This window comes from Protopterus annectens, chromosome 4.part1 (assembly GCF_019279795.1).
Source record: "Protopterus annectens isolate FY-2018-M chromosome 4.part1, PAN1.0, whole genome shotgun sequence".
NCBI lineage: Eukaryota > Metazoa > Chordata > Ceratodontiformes > Protopteridae > Protopterus > Protopterus annectens.
In genome coordinates, this window is record NC_056734.1 from 931858435 (window position 1) to 931882263 (window position 23829).

The following is a 23829-nucleotide window of genomic DNA, read 5'->3' on the forward strand; positions in this document are numbered from 1 at the left end:
AGGGAAGCTTGCTTAGAGGAGTTATGTAAATTGTTAGTGAGTATATTAGAGTAGATGGCCGAGAATGGAACCATGTGGCACACCAGCACTGGCAGGAAGGAAGGAAGAAAAAGTGAAGAGCATTTTAACGGACTGGAATCTATCAGTTAAGTAGTTGTTAATTCATAGTAGTGTGGATTGCGATAGCCCGAGAGAAGATAGTTGACAGAGGAGTTTTTGGTGAGAGACTAAGGTGTTAGAGAGATCAAGGAATACAGATGAAACAAGTTTGCCTTCGTCTCTTGCTTTATTGATAGTATCAGTATTAGGCCATGGTAGTGCTACGGCCAGGTCTAAGACCATGCTGTTTGGGAATCAGGAACTTTTCCTGAAGAATATGTTGAAGAAGTTGATTGCGAATTCAATGCTCCAGAATGCTTAATAAAAGGTATAATATGATTATAGGTCTGAAATTGGTTATATCAGATGAGGTTCCTCCTTTATGAAGGGGGATTGTGAAGAACTTTTTCCACAGAGAAGTAATGCATGATTCCTTGCTAGATCTGTTAAGCAGAAGCAACACAGGACAGGCTATGGAACTGGCACCCAGCTGGAGGTTTCCTGCTGGGAGTTTATCTACTGACGGAAAACAGGATTTCAGTTTAACAAGTAGCGATCAGATGTAGGAGGTTGGGATGGGTTTTAGGGCGAAATGGGAGTGTTTGCTGTTTGAGGAGACGGCATGTCAGGATTATTGGGAGGAAAATCTTTAGTAAGGGCTTTACTGCTTTCTATAAAATAATACCAAATAAAACTAAAAAACGAAGTAAACCACAAAAAGCAAAAAGACAGCAGGTACAGGCAAATAAACAGAAATGCAGGACAAATAATCAAATTTAATATAAGCACTTTCATTTAGTACAATAACCAAACTTCATCAGACATAAAACAACATGCTCTTTCCTATTATATATCCACATTCACAGGAAATTAAAAGTTCAGCAGCCGAAGTCATGGAGCTGTTAATAAAACATATTATACCATGACCCCCCCAAAACGTGCACATTGTAAATCGAGTTATACTAATGGAAAAAGGTCCGGTCGCCCGGACTTTTTTCCATTAGTATAACTCTACTGTCTCGCTATGTTAAATGGGTTTAACATAGCGAGACAGCTTTAAAATAACAGTAAAAAAAAGCAACGGAGATCTTGCTTTCTCCGTTGCTTTTGCCCACAGCTCTGATGTACTGCGCAGGCACGCAGTACATCAGAACTGCCGTGGATGCCAGACATCTGCAGAAGGGCAGTAAACAGGCATTATACTATGCCATTATTTAAGAAAAGTAATAGTTTCTTTTCTTAAATAATGTCATGGTATAATAGCCATAACCCACTTCTGGGTGTGGGTAATGCTGTATTTACCCACGGTTGGCTTTGTTTGGTCCCTCGGGACCAAACCACGCCAACCATGGGTAAATCCAGCATTACCCACACCCAGGCGTGGGTTATTGCTATAATACTACCACTATGGATATTTTGTACGGAGAAATCAAAGAACTTGATAATGCCATTACCAAGGTTATGACATTCAATGTATTTAAAATACAATATTATGGCATTTTCAAGGAGATTGATAATATTTGTACCAATATTTCGAGTCGGAAATGTAAGAAATTACAAAGGGACCTGTTAGCTTACAATCAGGGAAAAGTCTATCCTGTGCCTCTTAGAGGACAGCAAGGTAGATGCAGAGAGTTTAACCACTCCAGTGAGTTATCTAAAGGAATCAATGTTCGGTACAAAAACGAATAGGATTCTGTCCCTTTAGAGCCACCTGTAGTGCATCAATCAGAATGCCTTCACAACCAGAGACTTTAGAATCAAAATCCGTACCAGCAGATGTCCAGGAGGAATTAGCATGACCAGAGGAATGGTTACAACAGCTCCAGATTCCAGAGGTGACTATAAATGAACCCTATGAGATTGTTTATAATTTTACTTGTATAATTATAGTGGTGTAACGTTGTCCTGTGCTCATGCTGAACTTTTTAGCAGAGGTTCCACCTCTGTTACTAGTAAAACTGTCAATTTGGTTAAACTGGTGTGTGATTTGAAATTATATACTCGTAACTTAAACATTAATGTTATACATAGAAATTAAATTCCTTACGTATACCTAGTGTATATAACCGGAATTACACCATACCATCAGAATGTTTGAGAAAGCTTGTGAAGTAGATTTTAGATATTTTTGTCTACTTTTAGGTGTAATCTTTCCAACAACATGTCCCCAGATGAATGGGTTTTATTGAATGAAATGAGATCACACGAGTTTGAGTCATGTAACCTGATAAGGGCGGGGGTATTGTTGTAATGGATTATACTGATTATGTTCAAAGAATGTACCAAATATTATATGATGACACCTATAGTGAAGTTTTGGTTAATAAAGTCAAAGTTGCATATAAAAGGATTGATTATGAATTATTGGATTGATTATGAATTATTGGATATGCTGACCCAGGGTCAAATTACTGTTAGGGAATATAATTATATGAGCACCGACTGTCCAAAAATTCCAGCAATTTTCAGATAGCCCAAGATACATAAGAACATAAAGAATCCTCCTTTACGTCCTATTGTTGACTCCGGAAGGTCTAAAACTTATTATATTGCACGTTTACTTGATAATAATTTGAAGCATGAAGTGTTGAAAATGCCTTGTATATGTCGTGATTGTTGGTAACTTTTATCTTTATGTAATCAACTGACCCCATTTCAGGATGGTATTTTTATTACAATTGATAAAGATTTGTTTAGTTGTATACCCCACCAGTTATGCCTTGGGTGGTTTTCTGAATGCTTATTTCAAGTTTTGGGGTTTTCTCAAGATAAAATAAACACCTATTGTCAATTGATGAAGTTTGTGTTAGCACATAATTACATATACTTTGAAGGACATTTTTTAAAAAGTTACAGGGAGTTGCAATGGGGTCGGCATGCGGCCCTCTTTTTGCTAATATTATTATGGCTTGGGTTGGGAGTGCCTTCTGTATGGAGTCTGCATGTCCTCCCCGCAGTCGAGTGGTCGTTCAAAAGACATGCATTGAATGGGCGTGCCTTCGTTGAAGGTTGGGCGTTGGGCTGGCAACTCGACACCATAAAAAACAACTGCCAATCATTAGCAGACCGGAGTTCCGCTGTGGCGACCCCTAAACGGAAAAAGCCGAAAGACAAACAATTATGGCCTGGTGGGAAAGGTGTTACTTATTTTCTAGTTCCTTCTATTCTAATATATCTATGTATGTTAGATATCTTGATGATTTATTTGTTGCTTGGACAGGACCCCAAGATAAGATCCCCCTTTTTATTGAGTATATCAGTAATACCACTGAATTTTTAAAATGTACATATACTGTTGGGTTGGATAAAATTGCTTACTTGGATGTCTGGATAATTAAGACTTGAGGGAATAATGGGTTAAAATCTACCATTTATAGGAAACCGACCCATTCAAATAGTTACTTGCACTATTCTAGTAGCCACCCACAACATGTAAAATGTGGGGTGGTAAAAGGGCAGATGGTAAGGGCGGCCCATATGATTTCTGAATATGAGGACTTTGTAAAAGAGTGTGCTCATGTTTCCAACATGTTTGCAAACTGTGGATACCCCCTCAGTCTACTAAGATTCAGAACAAAGTTATAATGAAGCAAAAGAATGGCTTCTATAGGTCATTATTGCAGTTCCAAGGTAGTGAAAGTGGAATTGATGTTGATGAGGATTAGGGACCCTCCTGCATTTGATAATGGGGGCCTCATCTCAACAATGAGGGGAGTTTATTTGTCAAGGAGTATTTCTGGGAGAAATGACATATTTTGCCCTTTTGTTACTACTTTTTATAGTAATAGTTACCTTATTTCTGACATCCTACATAAAAATTGGAATATAATTGTGGGTGATCAGGATATTAAGAAGAGCTTGGGTGTTTACCTTAACATTGTTTACAGAAGGAGTTCTAACCTGAAAAGTATTTTAGAAAGACAGGGCCCTAAACCAAGTAATGGTAGGATGACTCCATGTGGGATGTGCCGTCAATGTGGATATGTAGATATGTGTATAGTGGGTGTAATCTTAAGGTTCGGAATAAAAATATTGGTATAATGGGTACATTTAGTTGTTATTCACAAGTAGTGGTATATATCGCTATTTGCACACAATGTCCTGCTTTTTATGTGGGCAAGGCCCAATGTAAATTAGCCCAAAGAATTTATGAACATTATTATGATATCTCTCAGAGAAAAGTAACGAATGCATTGTTTAGACACCTTAGTTTATTCCTGTACCAGTCCTTTAATTTTGCTGTGAATAGGCGGGTCTTGGAAACTGTTTTTGGAACAGAAGGAAACATGGTGGCAGATTTTTTTTGAATGCCACCTTACCACCAGGCCTGAATGATAATGTGTCTATTATTAGTTTTCTGAAATTAAAAACTTTTGATAGTTTTTTCATTATTAACTTTTTATTATTTTTTTATTTTTGAAATGTGGAGTGTTTTAAATGAGTAGGATTTTAAATTTAGTCATTTAACTTGATGAGTTTTTTGATTGGCTGCTGAACTTTTAATTTCCTGTGAATGTGGATATATAATAGGAAAGAGAATGTTGTTTTACGTCTGAGTTTGGTTGTTGTACTAAACAAAAGCGCTTACATTAAATTTGATTATTTATTCTGCGTTCCTGTTTATTTGCCTGTACCAGCTGCCTTTTTTGCTTTTTGTGCTTTCTATAAAATGTTTGTTAAACTGAGCGGCTATTTTAGAGTAAGTGTCATTTGGGGCAGGATTATGAATGGTGAATGTTCCAGGGTGGAGCATATTATTAATAGAAGACCAGAATTTTTGAGGGTTGGAAAACTGATTTAGTAAGGGGTTAATGAAGTAGATTTTCTTGTGTGTGATAATCTGCCTTTTAGTCTGGTTATGTAGTTCTCTAAAGTGTTGTAGGTTTTGGGGTGATCCATATTTTTAACAATTCTTTCCAAACCCTAGCTCTTTCATGCGTTAGGTGCCTGCTGTGAGTGGATAACCAAGGAGTATGGTTATTCTGTATTCTCTTTGTTCTAGTTGGAGTCCGATTATTGAGTGTTTTCATGAAAAGTGAGTTAAATTTGTGTACAGCTTCATCGAGTGGAATTTTTTTCTGAACAGACCAGTTAAAGGAGCTTAGAATTCTGTTAAATGTATCAGGGTTAAAATTAGTGAAGTTACAGGACATTCTCAGCAAGTATTTCTTGTCATTATGGATACCAAGTCTGTTTGCATATACAGGGGCGGTAGGCTCTGAGGGAGTCAGAGAGGGTGCCACCGGAGACATACTTAGTGGAATCAGACGCCAATATCCAGCAAGAATTAAGCCACTGTTTTGGGATAGTTATATGTGGCGAGGGAAGAAGGAGTTGTGTCCGTCCAAGTAGTTTTAGGCTAGTTTATGGATATTTTGTGGGGATAATCTGCCAATCAGAATTAATGTCACCTTGGATTTTCTTTTCATTAGAAACTGTGTGTCACATTCATTTTAGGATGTTTTCTAGGGTTGTAGCATTACTATCTGGGGAAATATGCAGCACTATAATACATTGTTTATGGTTATTTAGTTTAAGATTGAGAGATGAGGATTTCAACATTGTGGAATTTGGGAATATATTTATTGTAGAGTAAGATTTCAAAATAGTCAGGGTAAAGTTACTCCACCACCTTTTTTGAGTTCTTTCAGCCTTGATGATATTATAACCACGGAGTGATATTTCAGTCAATTATATGGGTTTTAGCCATGTTTCAGTTATGGCAAGAATATCTGGTATGTTGTGGGAGATCCAAGCATAGAGTTCTGAAATTTTAGTATAGATGTTGCAAGTATTTAAGGAAATGAATTTAAGCTGTTTGGGGAGTATCAGGTAAGTGAGTTGGATTCTGAGATTTCTGGTAATGGTGGTGGTGTGGTCCCTGTTCTAGAAGGAGGTGGGTGAGGAGTCAGGATTGAAGGAAGGGCCAGGGTAGAAGTCTGATGAAGCCCTAGTGGTGAAAGCGCTCACTTCTTTCAATAAATATTTTATATGTTCGCTAGTTTGGCATTCTGAATCTTTAAATAATAGCATTCAAGTATTTTACATTGTTGATTTCAGCATTATACTGATTGCCGCGGTTGTCCCGTTGATGCTACAGACTGTTTGGATTGTTGTTTTACTATTTATTACAGCCTATACGGGACATTTATTCCTTTGGAGCCACCTGTGTTTGTACTAATTTATTTATATATATATATATATATATATATATATATATATATATATATATATATATATATACACACACACACACACACACAAACACAATGTGTGTGTGTGTGTGTATATATATATATATATATATATATATACACACACACACACAATATGTGTATATACACACACAGACACACACACACAATATGTGTATATACACACACAGACACACACACACAATATGTGTATATACACACACACACACACAATATGTATATACACACACACACACACACACACACAATATGTGTATGCACACACACACACACACACACACACACACACACACACAGAATATGTGTATATACACACACACACACACACACACATACACAGAATATGTGTATACACACACACACACACACACACACACACACACACACACACACACACACACACACACACACACACACACACACATATATTCAGATGGGGATGCCCATTTTTAGTGACCAGCAATTTCAGTAAAATAGATTAATCCAGTATAGACAATGTAAGTGCAGCAAACAATGCAAACATTAGGAAGAGCAGACGCTATACTAATGAGTAAGAGTACTAGAGAGTTCATACCACAAGGCATACATTAACTACAGATACAGCTCATCAGTAGCAAGACTGGAATCAAAGCATATTATGTAAGTAATCATTAGAGTTGTGACTGAATCACAGCACAAGGAATCCCAGTGCCAAAATTCCAAACAGGAACACCAGTAAACTTCAAGCAGCCCTGAGGAATGAGCAGTCAGCCACACAATGTTTCAAATCTTTATTACACCAAACACATAAACACAACCCTGACAGCTTCTAGAGCTGGTGATAGTGTGGCAAACAGAGTCTGATGACCAGATGTAATGTCATTCTGTGAGCTATCCCAAAAATAATATTTAAATAGAAGTCTCAGTCAGATTGAGCAGTCTGTTCTTGTAACCTGACATAGAAGGACCCCTCACCTACTTCTTCTTGCCTTGCTGTATTAAGTAAGTAGGAACAGTAATTCAATAGATAAATCAGGAAAATATAGTGAGAATAGTTTCCAGCTGTGTTATGTTTAATATTTCCTGTGACTGAAACTTTGGTGTTTACTGTGAATATATATTTAGTATTTTCATGTTCTTTCATTATTTATTAAGTATATTTAAACTTTTCATTGTGGCTGGTTCTTTAGAGAAATATTTCAACCTTTGCGAGTACATACATGTATTTGGTGACAGCTCTGGAAGAGGGCATAGTTTGTAAACCTGTGCCAGCCTTTCCCAGGTGTGTGTGTGTGTGTGTGTGTGTGTGTGTGTGTGTGTGTGTGTGTGTGTGTGTGTGTGTGTGTGTGTGTGTGTGTGTGTGTCCCAGGTACTTGGGAGTAGGGACACAAAGCACTGGTTTCACAGAGAGAGTGGTGGAGGAATTGGCTTGGGCACTTAGCTAAGGACTTAACTTTGAAGCTGTGCCAGTGAGGAGTCTTAATGGGACCTTGAGGGAGACAGATAGAGAAACCCAGACCCCAGGGTGAGTGTATTCCCTTTGTGCACGTAAGGGAAATTGTGCTGGATGCAGAGAGGTCTTCATCTGAAAATATTGTGTGTCCATTTGTATTCCAAGTGAACGTCCCTCTCCAGTGTCAGTGGTGAGGATTTAGCTTTCTTGATTACTGTCCCAGAGTGGGGACATCACAGAGCTCTTAAGTTGTGACTAGTTTATACTTGCATGAATATTATTTAGGCATTTTTGTTGTGTTTATATAATGTTGGACTCATGTTGTGTCAAGCAGTCACAGTCACAGAAACCTGGTTCAAAGCTGTGGAGAGCACCCCAGCCATACCTGGTTACTCACCCTGTCATACATTCAGACCCAAAACTGTAGATAGTAAAGCTATAGGAGGTGGAGTTTCAATATATACTAAAGACATACACACCTCCAGGCTGATCAAACAGTATGACGCACAGGAGACACTCCATGTACAGTTAGCCATTGACAAGACCCCTATACAAATCATAGCTAGCTACCGGCCCCCAAATCTGACTCAAGATGCCCAATATGCCTATCTAGCCCTCTTCAGATCTGTCAAAATTCAACCCTTTACCCTGATCCTGGGTGATTTCAACTACCCAAACATAGACTGGCAGAACTACTCATGCCAGAACACAAATGCTCAGAGATTCCTCGATTTTGTCAATGTAAATGCTGTGGAACAGCTAGTCAATACCCCCACAAGAGGTGATAATATCTTGGACCTGGTATTAACCAACATGAGTAACCACTGCAGCATCCCTGCAGTATCATGCTCCCTTGTAAGATCCAACCATATAGCAGTCACATTCGAAGTCGTCATTTCCCCCAACAAAAAAAAACTTCTCCAAAGCTGATTACAGCCTCCTGAGGGATGGTATAAACAGCTTCACAGCCCCCCTAGGAACTGGCACCAGTATCTAAAACTATACCAAATTACTATACGAACATTTATATAAATGCATGGAATCAGGAATACCTGACAGGATTACATCACCCTCCGCAAGGAAGAGTAAACCTGTCTGGTGAACATCTGCAATAAATAAACTCTGTAACAAAAGAAAAATATTGTTGTCCAGGACCCAGAAGGAGCAGCTGCCCAATTGGAAGCAATCTCTCAGCCTAAATAAGCAAAGAAGAGCACTAGTGAAATCCTCCAAAGCAAACTTTGAGTCCAAATTGGCCACATCTGAAAGAGACCGTCAAAAGGACTTCTTCACATATGTCCATAATCTCAAAGGTAGCACCCAGATCTGTTCAGAACTAGTGGTCATGGACACCATATATACAAATGCTGTAGATATAGCAAACTTGCTGGCTGCTGACAGATTCAGTGAAAATTTCACCCCTCTGCCCCCCCATCAGTAAATCAGGACATTCCCAGTGCCTTTCCCCTTCCCCTTATGTCTAGGGATCAGGTCATCACTGCTCTCTCAAAGGCAAAAAATACAGCCTCCATGGGACCTGATAACATCCCAGGCTGCATCCTACATGAACTCAGGCAGAAACTTGCAGCACCATTAGGCACCCTATTCAACCAAAGCCTGAGTACAGGCTTTGTCACAGCTTGAGTGTAGGACAGCCACTGTCATCCCTTTACACAAAGGTGGAGCATCCACAGATCCACGAAGTTATAGACCCATCAGCCTAACTAGCCTGATCAGCAAGGCCATAGAATGGATTATCATGGACCTCATTAACAAGGACATTTGCAACCTCCAATCATTCAGTCCCACACAGCTTGGCTTTGTCAAGGGGAGGTCATGTCTGTTAAATTTGATTGACTTTTTTGAGACGGTCACCAAAGCCATGGATGAGGGGAAGACAGTGCACACCGCCTACCTTGACCTGGCCAAAGCCTTCAACACTATTCCCTACTTGGGCATAATAGATAAATTCTGTCAACTAGGCATCAGTCCATATGTTACCAGATGGGTAGCTAACTGGCTCACTGATAGAACCTACCTAGTCAAAATAAGGGAAGCCACCTCAAGCAGTAGACCTGTATCAAGTGACGTACCCCAGGGTTTGGTCTTGGGGCCTCTGTTATTTGGGATGTACTTTTCTGAGGTGCAGGCCAAAACCAGTGGGCTATGGCTGACCAGGTTTGCAGATGACGTCAAGCTGGGTGCTGTCATCAATTCCCCTAGTGATGTGGACATCCTCCAAGAGGGTCTTAAGCAGACAAATGACTGGTGCCAGAAACATGTCCTCAAGCTGAATACATAAAAATGCATCATCATCCCCTTTGGGGAGAGTGATGTGCTCTCAAATTATCACATTAATAACAACGTCCTAAGCACATAGTCAGTCGTGAAGGATTTGGGCACCCAGATTGATAGCAACCTGACTTTTGATTACCATGTTGCTTCCATTGTACGGAAAGCTTTCTACATGGCCCACCTGATAAGTAAGGGTATCTCATCCAGGGACAAGGAGGTCATAACATCCCTGTATTCTTCCCTTATAAGGTCCATTATTGAGTAAAATGTCCCCTTCAGCATGTACCTCCCAAAGCACATGCAGCAGCTGGAGAGACCACAGTGGTTCCTCACCAGGAGAATCCAGGGCCTCAAAAATCTACCATACACAGATAGGCTAAAAGCCCTATCCCTCTACTCAGTTTCATACAGACTCCTCAGAGGTGACCTCTGTCTGGCATACAAGGCGATCTCGGACCCAACCTTGATGGGACTGATGCATATCCGCAAGTCAAGCTCCACACATGGCCTCAAGGTGGTTTGTGACATCAATAGGACTTGGTGGGACAGATTTGTGTCCCAGAGACTCCTCCGTCTGTGGAATACTCTCCCTTTCCACATCAAGCAGAGTACCTCTTTACCCCTTTTTAAGGGCAACCTGGATAACTGGATGGGAAATAGAAAATACATCCCTGGAATTCCACCCATATCCCTGCTGGACAGGGGCATCTGGTGCTGATTTGTCTATACATGGGCTAAACTCTTGGCTAGGTTATAAGGGTCTCAGGGTCAATAGCCTAGTAACTTCCTCTGATCCTAAGTATATGAAATCTGCACATGCTATGTAAACAGTGTCATATTCTCATGCTTTTGACTTATTAAATGTTTGTGTTAACTGTTCAAGACTGTTGTTTGAAAATATGAGTGTGAACCTTAGTTCTAGATGATTCTAGATTGTCACTCTTGAAGTGACTCCCCGACCCCATGTGCAAAAATGGGAAAGGGGGTTGTGAATGGATGGTTGGATGGGATTTGTGAATATGACGTGTCGTTTGCAAATATGGATTATTGACATTTCTGTATGTCATATGTTGTTTTACAGTACCAATGTTATTTGTATCTGTTTTTGTTCTAAGGAAGAACCTGGGTAAGCTGAAAAGGGTAAATAAATAGTCTACTTATGCTGTCAAAAAAACAAAATAATTTTTTTTCACCTGATAATTTATTATTTGTCATGTCACACATTCAATTTCTTTAGCATTAATGTCAAGTCACTCATTGTTAAAATGATTTTTAAAATTCTGTACATTTCTTACAGTACTTTATAAGCTGAACCTGTTTTTCTGATTTGTTATATTCACATATGTGTGCACCCACATGTTATATGATATAAAATGCATCACTACTAAGTTACACCATATTTAATCCCATTTCTTCAAGTGGTGTGTATAAGATGTTCTTTATTACTGGCTTCAGTCTTCTCAAGCTTCAGCCCCAAATCTTCTTAAAACAGACAACACATATGATAGTCTCTGCTTTCACAAGAATCATACAGACACACCTCTAATAATTAAGTGTTGCTGTTGTATCATTTAATAACTGCCTTTCTTTTATTGAGATTAATCCGAATTCATTTGTACTTTCCTCTGTCTCTTCTGATTTTTTTTCTCCCAATAGTACTATACCTTTCCAGTATTTTCCACCTCATACTGTGCTCCATCTCTGGCTGCAATCCAGACACCTAATACCTTTACAATAACTTCAACCATTTTTATGCCAGCCTTCAACATCTTACTTTTTGTTTTAGCTTTTTGTCCCTTTTGGCCTAGGATGTCACTCTACCATGATTTGGTACTACTCCTTCTCCCCCTTCATCTGGCTAGCCTCCTGCACCAGAGCTGCTAGACTGGCCAGGGCTAGTAGAGCTACCATTTCAGGAGGCCATCAAGGCATCCTGATCCTGTGTCCTGCATTCCTACTGCTGAATTTTTTTGTATACTATTAACTTGTAGGGTGTGTGAAAAGGCATACATAAGTGCATCCACCTATGATGTTTTGTCCACCCTACCTTCTGTGCACAGGCTAGAGGGCACTATAATGTTACAAAATCCCAGACTTACTTACACACTCCAAGATGAGTGCTTATGAGCCACTCAAGCCTACCTTGCCCCCACAGCCCTTTAGCTTCAGAAGTCACTAGCCCCAGGTCACCAGCGTTGCAGCCAAATGACCTGCTACTGTGCCAGGGGACAGGCTTTTCCAACATCTTGCTCTTTTTTTTTTTTTTTTTTTTACTATATTTCTACATTCTGTGATTGTGGACAGGCTTTTCCAAGCTCTTGCTTTGTTTTTTTTTTTTTTTACTATATTTCTACATTCTGTGATTGTGGACAGGCTTTTCCAAGATCTTGCTTTGTTTTTTTTTTTCCTGCTATATTTCTACATTTCCTTATTCTTACTTGTGCATTCCTTTTTTGAATCACAAAGTCATTTCAGCCTAATAACTCCACCCACCAGTATAGGCTTAATGCTCCCACAGCATCTATATTTTTTGAGATTAATGCAACCAAGTATAACAAGGAAATTAGGAGACAACCCAGTCTGGTACTTCAACAGCTTTAATTCTTTCACTTATGTACAGTTTTTACACTGGATGTATCCATCCAATTTATACTAACTTTTTCTGTAAATGTCAGTAACAGTTTGAGAACCTTGTCATCCATGAGTACATTCATTATTTATAGTCTTCTAAAACTGGAAGAAAGTCTGTTGGTATTCCCCCTGCAAAATGTTTTTTTTTTAATTATTTATTTCACTGTACTGCAGTTTGTTGGTTATATGTTTTACTGCCCTTGCAGTATTGGGTTCTTTATATTACTTCAGACAAGTTACTTTTCATCTTCCTTCAGAAAATAGTGAATTAAAATGAAACACATAACTGAAATATCGACTGACTTATTCTCTGCCCTGTTCATTATAAACAGTTTGTTAAATATTACAAGTAAAGTCCTTTATTGTCCACATTAATTTTCTGTAGCACTGAGACAGAAGAATGTTATCTGCTGCCTCCTTGGCATTACTTGCATTAGTAATAATTTCTTCACCCTCCTCATCAGGAATATGAAAACACAAAAGATTCTCCATTTCGTATATTATTAATGTTGCTATCTTCCCTTCTCTCCCTGTGCCTTATACCTGTTTACCATAATGTATTGTGTTGCAGTTCAGCCACCCTCAAAATGTCCCTGTTCCTTAAATTATTTACTTTCATCAGTCACTGTAAAATAGATTCTACTTGTACTTTTTACTCAAAATAAGTTTGAGTCCTCCCAAAAGCCATTGCTGTTCTCATAAAAGTTAACTCTTACCTTATTTCACTACTAGCGACTGCATTAGTGTTTTGTTTTCTTTATAACAATATTCGTAGATCTTCTCACTCTTTCTTTAAAATCATTTTCTTGTTTTTTATATTTTTAATATTTTATATCACATTTATAATTCCACATGATTTTCTACTTAGCTCAGTGCATGCATCCACAATTTAAACATCTATTAAAATGTAATCATACCCCATAACATGCTATCAAGTTCCTCTCTTTCTGTAACATACATTTTCTACAGCCTTCTAAGGGTCATTTTTAAATGCTGTCTGCTCTCCCCTCCTCCCTCTTAAGCCTGTAGCCCTGCACGCTCATTCTGCTTCCATCTCAAACTTTGATAATGCTCATGGGAAATTAGTACAAGACTGGACTGTCCTAATCCCAAGGTATAAAGTAAATTTGTTTCCACTTAATGGACTTCTTTCAGATCCATATTATGAACCAGCTCCTTGAGTTCCTCAACCATTTTCTACACCTCTTCTGCTCCATGTGATTGTGTTGCAGTCTCCTCCCTGTATCAGAAGTAATGATATTGTCAAATAATTGTTCATGTCTTTTAATTTCTTTTAGGTACATTATTCTGTGGAGAATATGTGCTGATAAACAGCACCATCTCATTTTAATGATCACATCTGAAATCAATGTTCCTTTAGACTAAGGTTCCAAACATTTACAACATGCAGCTATCTAGTTTTGAATCCTGTAAAAACTAGAGCTTTTTCTATTCAAAAAGTTCATGTAGTTTATTTCTTTCAAGTTCTCACATCTTTCATCAAAACTTTTTACAAGTTATGCACCAAATCAAATCAAACCTTTACAGCCCCTTGCTGCTGTTAACATTTAATGCCATAACTTTAAATGAACCATGTGTATGAATTGCCAAGCCTTTTCTCGAACATATTTCTTTGTTCTGTTTTCAGTATTATTCTCTTCCCATATCCCTTGCTATCCTTACTTTCATGTTTGTCTTTACATATCAGTGCAGCAAGTCTTTGTAACATTCTTGTCCTTTTTTTGTCTTTGTCAGTCTCCTTAGCTTTCTTGGACATAGATTTTATAGGGCGGGATTAATTTAGTTTCAAACGGAAACGAACATACTACGGAAAAAAAAAGCTTGCGAGGAGAAAAACAGTGAAATAAATATTTTTTTAGAGACACTGTGTAAATTTGTGTTTGTAAGGTCAAATAAAGCGGATGAAAAGACGCAACAAGTTGAGGAATGTGATTTACTATCGCATTGTTCTCCTTTAAGTTCTTTGTCTCCCTCTTCATTTTACATAGAGTGTTCCCACCTTTGTGTGCCCCCAGTTCTTTTTCTGTGCATTCATCTCTCCACCTTCTTTTTTATCCCATTTTCCTTGAATAAACAGGACACTATTTATTCCTCCTCTTCACCACTTGTGTAATTCCTATTGCTTTCCTCTTTAGTCCAGTCACAATTTTTGTTTGCACTCTTCCACTTACATATTTAACATTTATCCATATTTGTCACGGATTCTCTGTGACAAAAAAACATGAAACATTTAACAAGCTCCTTGGTGCAGAGGTATGGAGCTATGACTAGGACCATAGTAACCTTGGGTTGATTAGTAACCTGAGCCTTGAAAGAGTTACCAAACAAGTGTTTGATATCGGTTCACCTTTGTTGGGGGGTTGGGGAGGAGTGCACTGCAGTATTGAGACCTGCTGCAGGATGATGTACAGCATGCAGGCATTTGACCACAAATGTAAACTTGTGCAGTAGCCTTCACTGTGTGTGCGTGTGTGTCTCTGTGTGTGCGTGTGTCTCTGTGTGTGCGTGTGTCTCTGTGTGTCTCTGTGTGTGCGTGTGTGTCTGTGTGTGCATGTGTGTGTCTGTGTGTCTGTGTGTGTCTGTGTCTGTGTATTAATGTGTCTCTGTAAAAACATGTTAGAAAGTGTAACACATCACCACTTAGCTAAGCTTGCTGGCAGCTGTTAGTGAATGTGTTTACATCACATAGAAAAAACATGTCATGGTTGATGACTATAAAGAGGAATTAAACAGGACAGTCCTTTTAATGGGTCAGTTAGTCATAAAAGGTTTATAAGAACATGCATAAAAGAAAAGAAAAAAAAACACGAGACATTACTCCATGTTAGAGCATCAAATTTCTTCTGTCCTGTTCTGCTACAGTTGTAGGTACCCCCTGGGCTGCTGATAATATTGAATTGTGCCCCATTCTCTGCAGTGGTACATAATGTCTGTCATGTGTTCATTTGCATCATATTCTGTCCATAATACTGCTCTTACCACCTGTATTTCTTTACCTAACTCCATGCATTGCACACTCCATTTTACCTACTGTCACATCTTTATTATAAGAAATGATGATCTATTTTAAAAGATATTTTATTAATGAGATAAACGGACAGCTTTTCCCTGGAGTGGTATCTTTTACATTTTGTGCTCTGTCCCAGAATAACTCAATAAAGTTAAATTTGTGATAGTCACACTTTCAGTATTTGTAATAGTAAATAATTCTTATGCTGAAAACATAATACCTTCAGGAAGAACTCTTATACGAATATGTAGATGCTCAGAGGGTACACTGACTGTACTGCTTTCTTGGTTATTTTTGACTGGATCTAGAGGTACTTCCCAAGCAGCATCTGTCCTTATCCGTTGTGGATTAGGGACCCATTTACCAGCAACTACCTGCCTCCAGAGTTAGGCTTCAGGGTCCCCAGATGTTAGCAGCTGCTTTTTCTCCTGTAGCACTGTTGTCCTGTTTTGACTATTCTCTTCCTCTTGAGTCTTGTCTTAACAACATATTGCTTTATCTCTGTCAGTACTTCTGCCTCATCTTTGTTATCCTGCACAATGCAAGCTTTTTCCACAGTTTCCAGCCTCTGTTACATTGTACTGGCATTTCTTGGTGGGGCAATCAGACATGTTGACCTCAGCAGCTGGAAACTTCCCAAACAGTCCTGCCCCCCCCCCCCCCAAAGGTAGCGGAATTTTCCCAGTGCTCCTGCAAATATTCTCTAGTATAATGTTTTCATGAGCACAGGTCATATGTGTAGTAGGACCAACCTTGTCAACAGACAATAAGCAAATAAAATAAAGAGGTTAGTGGAACCATTTAGTGGATTATATGGTAATGACTTTAGAATATGTTTCTCACAATTAGTCAAATATGGAATGGTCTTAAGAGCATCTCAGAATGGTCACATCCAGTGTTTAATTGAAAGTAGATGTCAGAACATAACAATTTTAGCATATAATATGTTTAATATAAATTCTTTTTTATTTTTTTTTTATTTTTAACAAATTTGCAAACTGTAGCAACACTCCAAAGCGTACAGCGATTTGCAAGTGTGCCTTTACCATAGTTACATTTTTCGTGTATATTAAAATATATTTAATATTTACATGCAGTATATCTTCTTAAGAATTGTCTAATTTTGCTTTTCAAATTTCTCTAACAAATTGTGCATCTTTGTCTAACGTTTATGTGTAGAATTAGATCTCACTTAAATGATTTGAGTTTGGTTGTAACAAAGTGATGTTCAGCAATTCTTGAAAGGATGGGGATATATTTTTTTTAGTTTCTAGAAATAACCTTCCTTGATGACTACACAGATCTTTGTACGCATCCATGTATAGGAGAATTAGATAGTATCAAATGCTTAAATAACTTGAAGTTATATGACTACAGTGCTTTTGAAAATATTTGAATTTTTTTACCAGAGCTCATTCAATGCCCACTCCCAAAATTTGTGCGGCCAGTCTATTTGTATTACTTTATTACATCTCCAGCAAATACAATCCTTCCATTTTATATATTTTGGTAATTTTATGTAGGTTTTCCAGAATAATGAAGATGTCATTTTGGAGAATTTTAAACTTAATCTAATGTTGCTTTCATTGAGGTTTGGAAATGTGATTAATATAGATACTTCCAGTAACTGTCTTTAACTTTTAAAGTATTTCGTAGTGCCAGCTTGTATTGTATAGATAGATTTGCATTTTTTGTCTGGGAAATGTTGAATGTAACATGTTCTAATAATGATGGAAAAGATTCCTTTTTCTGTCATTCCTTGAATTTTATCTATTAAAAAATAGATTTACAGTCTCATTATTTCATTTGCATTACTGCAGATTTTGTTAAATAGTTTAATTATTTTCATTTCTTTTTGCAGAGTAAAGGATATGTTTATATCAGTAGCGTTGCAGTATTACTCCATACACCAAGTAAGTATTTTTTGGTACAACAGCAAGATTTATTATTCTGATGTTGCAGTTTTCATACTCCAAACCTTATTATTTTTCAGTGCAAGTCAGCAACCAAAAAAAATAAAAATTACACTAACTTTTACATCTTGTTACTGCTTTCAATCTAAACATCCAACTGAGGGATTAAAATTGTTTTACTTTGTCTCACATCTAGAAATGACAAAATATATTTTACTACACACGGATGCTACCATCCCTCACACTAAGATTATTTACAGAATCTTGTCACCGCTCTTGTAGATTCAAGGAAGTGGTTTGTTCTTAGCACTTTCTGTCGCATCGTTGTGGAATTGCATTTCTGTTACTTTATAAAGATTTTAAATCCTTGTTAACATTCTAGTCAGTTTGTTTATTTATTAGTTTGCTTATTTATTCTGGAGATTCATGGTTAATAATTAAAATAGTTAACATCAGGATGCAAACACTGCTCCACAGTAATGAGATCCCCAAAGAATGACTTTAAAAAAGATAAGCCATTTTTTTCAATCTCCCTGCACTCCTCGTGTGAAGTGATACACCTTCCCAAACTCCTGCTAATCTAAATCTCTAAATTTACTAACCTAAGCTCACACCACCTTAGTGGCAGGGAAAACTTTGTTTTTTACCTCATAATTCTCCAGTCTGAGAATTAATATATCCGTAATGTGCAACTAAACAGTTGCATTGATATATGTCTAGAGTAAAGGTTTCTACTGCTGATAGGATTTCTGTTTTTGTATAGTTTTGTTGCACTTAACATTTCCCTGCATGTGCAGCTTCTAGCAGTTTGTTGCTGCTACCACTATAACTTTGGTATTAAATGGTGTGCCATTATAATTCTAAATCAGTAGCAGCTGTCTACAAAAAAAAATCTATAGTGTTTCTGAAAATAGTGTGAGTCAGATCTTCAAAGAATTAAAGAGTTCCTCATCCACAGACTACCCCATTACCTGTACTGTATTCTTGCACAGTTTGCCCCATGAGCTGTGCCTTACTCCTTTATGTCATAGGAGCAGTTCCTGTTTCTGCATAGAATGACAAATGAGTTGTGCCTAGATTCTTCACACTGTGTCCATAAGCACTGCACACTGCTTGTGTGACCTGCGCCCTGCTCCTGTACATTGCATCTGTGACCTGTGCCCTGATTCAGCACACTGCGTCTGTGACCTGTGCCCTGCTCCTGCATACTACCTCTGTGACCTGTGCACTGCTCCTATAAACTGCGTGTGTGACCTGAGCCCTGCTCCTGTAAATTGCCTTTGTGACCTGTGCCCTGCTCCTCTACACTGCATCTGTGACATGTGCCTTGCTCCTGTACATTCCATCTATGACCTGCTGCTGCATGATGCACCTGTTGACCTGTGCCCTGCTACTCAACACTGCACCTGTGACCTGTGTCCTGCTCCTCAACACTGCACCTGTGATCTGTGCCCTGCTCCTGTACACTACGTCTGTGACCTGTGCCCTGCTGCTGTACACTCCATCTGTGACATGCTCTCTGCTCCTGTATGCTACAGCTGTCACCTGTGCCCTGCTTCTGCATGCTGTGTCTGACATATGCCCTGCTCCTGCACACTGTGTGACCTGCACCCTGTTTCTGCACACTGCCTCTCTGACCTGTGCCCTGCTCCTTTACACTGCATGTGTGACGTATGCCCTGCTCCTATACACTATCTCTGTGACCTGTGCCCTGCTCCTATACACTGGATCTGTGACCATTACCCTGCTCCTATACACTGCGTCCGTGGCCTGTGCCCTGCTCCTGTACACTGCGTCTGTGACCTGTGCCTTGCTTCTGCACACTACATTTGTGACTTGTGCCCTGCTCCTTTACTCCTCTGTGACCTGCTCATATAAAGTGCATCTGTGACCTGTGCCCTCATTCTGCACACTACATGTGTAACCTGTGCCCTGCTCCTGCACACTGCACCTGTGACTTCTGCCCTGCTCAGGCACACTGCATCTGTGACCTGTGCCCTGCTCTGGCACATTGCACCTGTGACTTGTGTCCTGCATCTACACACTGCTTCTGTGACATGTGCCCTGCTCCAATATATTGCATCTGTAACCCATGCCCTGCTCCTATACACTGCATCTGTGACCTGTGCCCTGCTCCTGTACACACTGCCTTTGTGACGTATGCCCTGTTTCTGCACACTGCCTCTGTGAGCTGTGCCCTGCTTCTGTACACTGCATGTATGACCTGTGCCCTGCTTCTGTACACTGTGTGACCTGTGCCTTCTCCTGTACACTGTCTCTGTGACCTGTGCCCTCCTCTTGTACACTGTCTCTGTGACCTGTGCCTTGCTCCTGTACGCTGCCTCTGTGAACTGTGCCCTGCTTCTGCACACTGCATGCACAATCTGTGCCCTGCTCTTACACATTGCACCTGTGACCTGCTCCTGCACACTGCACCTGTGACCTGCTCATTCACACTGCATCTGTGACATATGCCCTGCTGCACACAGCCTGTCTGACCTGTGCCCTCCTATACACTGCGTGTGTGACCTGTGCCCTGCTCCTGTACACTGCATGTGTGACCTGTGCCCTCCTCCGAAACTGTGTGTGACCTGTGCCCTGCTCCTGTACACTGCGTGTGTGACCTGTGCCCTGCTCCTGTACACTGCATGTGTGACCTGTGCCCTCCTCCTGTACACTGCATCTGTGCCCTGCTCTTATACACTGTGTCTGTGACCTGTGCTCTGCTCCTGTACACTGTGTTTGTGACCTGCTCCCGCACACTCTGTCTATGGCCTGTGGCCTGTTTCTGCACACTGCATTTGCGACCTGTGCCCAGCTCCTATACACTGCATCTGTAACCTGTGCCCTGCTTGTATACAGTGCATCGGTGACCTTTTCCATGCTTCTGCACACTGCATGTGTGACCTGTGCCCTGCTCCTGCACACACTGCACCTGTGACCTGTTCCTCCACACCGCATCTAAGACCTGTGTCCTGCTTCTGCACACCCTGTGCCCTGCTCCTGCACACTGCCCTGTGACCTGTGCCCTGCTCCTGCACACTGCCTCTCTGACCTGTACCCTGCTCCTGCACACTGCCACTGTGACCTGTGCCCTGTTCCTGCACACTGCATCTGTGCCCTGCCCCTGTACACACTGCGTCTGTGACTTGTGCCCTGCTCTCCTGCACATAACATATGTGACCTGTGCCTTGCTCCTATATACTGCACCTGTGACCTGTGCCCTGCTCCTGCACACTGCCTCTATGACCTGTTCCCTGCTGCGGCACACTGCATCTGTGACTTGTGCCCTGTTTCTCCACACTGTCTCTGTGACGTGTGATGTGCACCTGCACACTGCCTCTGTGACCTGTGCCCTGATCCTGCAGACTGCCTTTTTAATTTCTCCAAATCTTTTGGGTTTCTAATACCATGACAGGAGTGGACCCCATTCCTAAGTCAAAGTACAATTAAAGTTCATGAAATTAGTGTTGTTTTACTCTTTGATTTCAGCGAAAAGTGCTCTTTGCAGCACCCACAATGTGTCCAGTAATGACTCCTTCTGTAGTTCATATAGGGTTACATGTATTGGTAACATATCTAAATATAATTGTAGATTCTTTTTTATAAGACCCTCCTACTATTGGAACTATTAGAACTGTCTGGTTATCTTTCTTCCACATTGCTCTCATTTCTGCCTGCATATCCTGATATGTTATGTCTTTGTGTTCTATGTATGCAGGACACTGTAGTCACTGGGTGTGGTGATTTCACTTATCTGCTTTTGTCTTCTTTTCTTGGACCACTATATCCGGTTGTCCAGCATCTGTCTTTTGAGTTGTTGATAATGCACACTGCCACTGTGACCTGTTCCCTGTTCCTGCACACTGCATCTGTGCCCTGCCCCTGTGATGTAGACTTCATCATTTTCTGTGATGCTTTGTGGCTCATGCTTCTAGTGTTTTTCAGCCACTTTAATACCCTAATGTTTTCACAATCCCCAGTGCAACAGTTTTGCCACATTATTATGCCTTTTAGTATATAGTCCTTCTGCCATTAGTAGGTCACAACCAGCAATGAGGTGTGCAACTGTTTCTAATTTGGTTTTACAATACCTATATTTGTCTGTTTCTCCCACATGTTCAGTGGACTTTGTAAACCTATTTCTATGTAGCCCACTGTCTCGGGCCACCAATATTAACCTTACATCTCTTGGTTTGAATTCACCTCTCCTTAACCATTCCTGCATTCATTCCTGATCAACATGAGGTTCTTACAGAAGTTTATACTTGCAACCATACTTATGCATTTTCCACATTTCTTACTTTCTCATCTGGTCCTTCACCTTATATTCTTTCTTTTGTTTTTTTGGCACATTCAGCTGCTGTCTGATTTTTATCTACTCTGGTTTGATTTCCATTCTTGCTTGATGCCAATATGCTTCTGCTAGAGTAAGCAGAGAAGTCATCTGAGATTTGCTCTCCTCGTGTGTCAAAACTTTCACTACATTTGGGTCTTTTGAGGTCAGCAGATATGTGTGGAGTCCCATGATTGTAGATTTTATTTATTTATTTATTTATTTATTTAACATTTGTTGACCGGGAATGTCCGACTAGGTTCCACAGAGCCTGTTTTCAGCGGAGGCCCGGGGAGAAACGCTCCAGATGCATGTCTTTGGAATGTGGGAGGAAACCGGAGTACCCGGAGGAAACCCACAACACAGGAGAACATGCAAACTCCACACAGAAGGCACCCCAGCCGAGAATCGAACCGGAGAACCTCTTGCTGTGAGGCGACAACGTTAACCGCTGCACCACTGTGCCGCCCAATCTATACATGTAGATCTATACATGTAATCAATTTCAAGGAGGCCCATCCCTCCTTCGGAATGGGAGATGTATAATCTTGGCATGCACTGATTTTATAAATCATTTAGTGAGCATGAAGCATCATTCTTGTTTTCTAATCTATCCAACATGTTTTGGAGCCAGTCAGTCACTCCAAAACTGTAAGTTAGGACAGGAAGAGCAAATTGGTTTATAGCTTGGATTTTGTTCCTAGATGTCACTGCTGTTTTCAGGATTAATTTAAGTGTTCTAAAGTATTCCTTACTAAGTTTTATTCGCATTTGCTCATGTTTTATTGTTGATCCTTCATCAATACCCAAATATTTATACTCTCCCTATTGCTTAAGTTATTTTATATCACATTCTTGTCCCAAACTGATATTTTCCTGGTGCTGCAGTTTTCCTGTTTTAATGGTTGCTTTTGCACATTTATCAAGATCAAATGACATTCTTATATCATCTGAAAAAGTTTTGACAACCTGCAGTTGTGCTTTCAGATGTTCATTGCGTTTCACTGTTGCAGTCATTACACTTGGGTTATCCTGCTGGCAGGCTACCCACAGTCGTCCCGAGTTCCAAAGTCTATGTCCGGCGTCGGTTGCTTTCGCTTCTTCCCTGATGTCAGTGCACCAGGGGTATAAAAGATGCAACCAATGCCATTTTCTTCAGTCTTTCTTGCCGCACGGTGCCCGAAGCAGAAGCAGTTCACAAGTGACAGTCGGCCGACTCCTGAGATTTTTGAAATAGAGTTTCAGAACCAAAGTCTTCAATAAAGCTAAGTACCCCGTTGGGGAAACTTTTTCTTGCTCCAGACCGATGCCAGTAAAAGTTAACAATTGCATTTCTTGTGGGAAGCAAATACCTCAGAAGGACTTTCATTCTTACTGTATTCCTTGCCTAGGCCCTGATCACGACGTTACTAGTTGTCGGGTTTGTGCTAGAATCAACAAACACACTATTGAACGTCGGTTTAATTTTGCATTACATTACTTTGGCTGAAGGTTTAACTATATAATGCCATTGGAACAGCCGACAACTGGAATGCATAAAAAACGCAAAGACAAGGGAAAGGACAGGCATCCAAGGTCCAAAACTGACGACGAAGCCTCTTCTAGGCCAGTCGCCGGTTCTCAGTGAGGCACTTTCGCAGCCCCTGACACCCGCTACCTCAGAGCCACAGGCTGTATCCGACTCCCACGTGGAGACATCTAGGCCTCTGGATACTCAAGGTATTGGGCCTACCGAAAATATTCCCTCAGATGAGTCCAGAGCCACTGAGCAGGCATAGGCTTCTGAGGGTGTTTTCAGACCTTCACAATTAAATCCTCTGCAGCAGCTAAAGTACAGTCAAAGACACCATTAAAGACAAAGAAACAAGCACAGC

At 40.0% G+C, this 23829-nt stretch overlaps 1 protein-coding gene and 1 long non-coding RNA gene across 2 annotated transcripts in view; both read left to right on the plus strand.

Annotated features, from left to right (window-relative positions):
* MCCC1 (methylcrotonyl-CoA carboxylase subunit 1) overlaps positions 1 to 23829 on the plus strand; it is a gene marked incomplete in the record, with an annotated part of 1520932 nt that overhangs the window by 911176 nt on the left and 585927 nt on the right.
* LOC122801128 overlaps positions 17557 to 23829 on the plus strand; it is an 85810-nt gene continuing 79537 nt past the window's right edge. The window contains exon 1 of the long non-coding RNA XR_006364671.1: positions 17557 to 17619. This is a non-coding gene — a long non-coding RNA (uncharacterized LOC122801128). The remainder of the gene's footprint in view (positions 17620 to 23829) is intronic.